The following is a 4390-nucleotide window of genomic DNA, read 5'->3' on the forward strand; positions in this document are numbered from 1 at the left end:
AGTTTTGAGCCACTTTTCTTAAAACTTTTAACTATTCAGTTACTCATTCTTGTGGAAAGTTGGCTTCAGAAGTGAATTTGGTAAGTTGTCCATCATTTTATTTAATCTTTAAGCATTACACTGTACACTTCATTTGCTTCCTCACATAACCTCAAATTTGATACAAGCAATATTCTAACTAAGTTACACTGTCGGGTAAAACGGGGACATTCTGGGTTGTACAAAATGGGGACGTCCCCATTTTGAACGACATAGAGAATTCCACTGTCACTGTTTTAGAAAATCTTTGCATGGGAAACAAAATCTATGTTTGTTCAATTAAATACTATGAAATTCAACAAATACCTTGCTTTCAGCCGAATTCAACTGAAAGCTACTATAACTTATACCACTCATGTTGAATGTTGGAATATTCAGGGTTGAGTGTTTTAAATGTTTTTCAAGTGTAATCTCAGTTATAATATGAAAACAATTCCTATCGAGATGACTATTATAAACTGTATAAAACCTAGAATTGTGAAAAATAAAACATGTAAAAAGCTGAACATACTAATTATGTAAAACATAAAACTAACAATATCATTTTTAAAATAAAGAATATGCTGTCCTATCATATCAATTCAGAGATAGCTCACTTCTGAGCGTGTAAATGGGCAAATTAACTCACAATTTTTGTTTATTTATTTGTTTTAGATGTCATGGGGCGCTACAAGAGGAAGACGGACAGGCAGACCTGGTCTGAAGACAGTATGGCTGGAGCTGTTCAGGCGGTCCTTGATGGAGAAATGGGGTATAGACGAGCCTCTTCCAACTTCAATGTACCTCAAACAACACTGGAAAGAAGAGTGAAGAATGCTCGTGAGAAGGGTTCGTCTTCTAGAGATGCATCTGAAAAAGTTCTTGGCAGATACAAAAGTGTTTTTTCAAAAGAACAGGAAGAAGAACTAGTTCAACATATCCATACAATGGAAGAAAGGCTGTTTGGTTTAACATTGTCTGATCTACGTCATCTAGCATTTGAACTGGCAGAAGCCAATGGTATCGATCATGGCTTCAATAGGGATAAGAAAGTTGCTGGAAAGGCTTGGCTCTATGCTTTTCTCAAGAGAAATCCTAGTGTTTCTTTACGCAATCCAGAACCAACATCAATGGCTCGAGCTAAGGGATTCAACCATGTTGCTGTTGACGAATTTTTTGATCTGTTACAATCAATCATGGAGAAACATAAAATTCAACCCACGGATATTTACAATGTGGATGAGACTGGTATTATGACAGTTCCCAACAAGCAGTCTAGAGTTCTTGCTCTGCGTGGTAAAAAACAGGTTGGCTCTTTGAGTTCAGCTGAAAGGGGTACGCTTGTTACAGCAGAGACACGCATGAGTGCTGCTGGGAATTATATGCCTACTATGTTCATCTTTCCCAGAAAAAGGGAAAATCCTGCCTTAATGGATGATACCCCTCCAGGATCATTTGCCTACTTTCACGAAAGTGGATGGATGACAAAGGAAGGCTTCTTGTTTTGGTTTGAGCACTTCGTTAATTTTTCCAACCCAACACCAGAGAAACCTGTTCTGCTTATCCTTGATGGGCATAGGTCACATTCGAAGAGCGTCCAGCTGATTAATCTTGCAAGAGAGAAAAATGTGATTTTACTTTGCTTTCCTCCCCATGCTACACACAGACTCCAGCCACTTGATGTCTCTTTTATGGCTCCACTGAGCAGTTACTATGAACAAGAAGTAAGGAAGTGGTTAATTAACCATCCAGGCCGTGTAGTTACCATTGGACAAGTAGGAAGACTGTATAATGCTGCATTTCAAAGAGCAGCCTCAGTGCAGACTGCTGTAAAAGGGTTTGAAAAGACAGGGATTTGCCCTTTCAACCGCAATATATTTCCAGACCACTTATTTGCTCCAGCTGAGACTACAGAGAGACAGAATATCATGGACATTGACATGGTTGGAGCAGATAATCAACAAGAAGAATCGATTTCAGAGCCTCCCAGTGACCTTTCTTCAGTGCCTCATTCTGAGAATGTAGTCTCTGATTCTCATGATAGTGATTCCCCTACTGTACTTCAAAGAAAAGTCTCATTGCCTGGACCTTCTGGTGAAAAAGCCCCTCCATTTTCTTCCAAAGTTTCTCCTCTCATGCTTATGCCTCCACCTCAAGAAAAAGAGAGAGTCTACAAGAATAAAGCTGACAGAAGACCTGGGAAAACTGCCATACTCACATCGTCCCCATACAAAAAAGAACTGGAACTTGAAGAAGAACAGAGAAACAAGAAGAAACTCCCTAAAAAATTGTTATTAAAGAATCCAGAGAAAAAGAAGAACAAGAAAATGAATGAGAATGAAAATCGTAAAGATAGCACAAAAACAAAGAATAGTGGTAGGGTTTCCAAAGCAAAAAAGACAAAACTTGTGAGAAACAGTCAACCTTCGATTTTCGAATCTTCATCAGAAGAAGATGAAGAAGATGTTGAGGCATGCATCTTTTGTAAGGAGCTTTTTTCAAATTCGAAACAGAAAGAAGGGTGGATCCAATGCTCAGGATGTTCAGGATGGGTCCATGAAGCTTGTTCAAATGCTGAAGAAGAAGATGATACCTTTGAATGCGAATTTTGTAAGATCTACCCTAACATCAACTAAAGACTGAACTTTGTGAAAAAAGTGGCATTCACGGGCTTATCCTTATCATTGACAGTATATTCAATGATTTTTCTCAATATGACAATATTTTTATGATTTTTGACTTTATTTTGTCATTTGAACAGTTATTTTACGATTTTTTTTCATATATTAGGCCTACAATATTATTATCTCCTTGAACTTTATTTTGCTAATTGAACAGTTTATTTCATGATTTTTCTCAATATAACAATAATTTTATGACTTTTAACTTTAATTTGCTAATTGAACAGTTTATTTTATGATTTTTCTCAATATGACAATATTTTTGTGACTTTTGATTTTATTTTGCTAATTGAACAGTTTATTCTATGATTTTTCTCATTATAACAATATTTTGATGACCTTTGACTATAAATTGCTAATTGGCATATTAAATATGAAGAAAAAAATAAAATTTTAAAATTTTACATTGATTCTTATGTGGACCCCATTTTACCCAACCGGTTGTTCAAAACGGGGACTTTGATCTTTTTCCATTTTTATGTATATATTTGGAGAGTAATGAAAATTTCATTGAAAAAGAATATAAGTTTCTTCAAACAAATACTTGAATCAACTGATATATGGAAATTCTGGTTATAAAACATATGGTTACCATTTTATTATCAAAAATAAACAAGCGTCCCCATTTTGCCCAACCTTCCCCTACTATCTTATTTTTAATTGTGGCAATTAGAAGATATTGTTGATTGAAAACTAAAATTGATTAGTTTGTTGAAATTTTACTCGTTTTTGTAACTCAGAACACATTAGATATAGAGCTCAGGATTATTTCATTTTATTCAAAATTTTATAATCTGAAAAAAGGCGAGAGCAATTTCAACTGTCCTACGATTGGATTTGGCGGAAATAAGCTGAAAACTAGAAAATAAACCGAAAATACGAGGTGTTCTGGGCCATTCTGTATCTAGCACAAGGAAATTTTGCATGCAAAAATTGGTTCTGGTGTTCTCTTATGTATCCAAACAATATATTGAAAAATCAGAACTACAATATTTTATTGAAAGCACATCCCCTTTTTCATGTCTATATTGACTGGACTGGTATAAAAAAGAAAATTTTAGGTTCCGGTTCTGAAAAACATATGTATGATTTGATTTACTATCAATAATTATTTCAACATTGATAATACCTACACCAGATACGGAACTATACCTCAAATGGATATACACTAGTAGTTCTGTGAACAGTAGACCTCACGCAGTATTCTCATCCACAAGTACCTGATTAAAACTATATACCTTATGGAAATACAGCAATAGACTGGCTTCTCCACACATCTGTGTAATCACTTGTCAGCTGATTTATGATGAATAATTCTATAGTCTGATTTTTACTCTTATATTGGCGTATGAAGGAGGCTCCTTTTTCCTTTTATATTATCCTTGAAATGCAAAATTTCCAAAAACCTTGTATATACGTCGACGCGCAATTAAAAAAGGAACATACCTGTCAAATTTCATGAAAATCTATTACCGCGTTTCGCCGTAAATGAGCAGCATATAAACATTTAAACATTCAAACATTTAAACATTAAGAGAAATGCCAAACCGTCGACTTGAATCTTAGACCTCACTTCGCTCGGTCAATAAAGGTATTTCCACACATGCCGAACCGAACCTCAAACAGCGTAGCAAATCGTACAATCTGCCGTGCATCAAACATTAGCCATATTCATAATGTTAACACTCAGC

This window comes from Nilaparvata lugens, chromosome X (genome assembly GCF_014356525.2).
Source record: "Nilaparvata lugens isolate BPH chromosome X, ASM1435652v1, whole genome shotgun sequence".
NCBI lineage: Eukaryota > Metazoa > Arthropoda > Insecta > Hemiptera > Delphacidae > Nilaparvata > Nilaparvata lugens.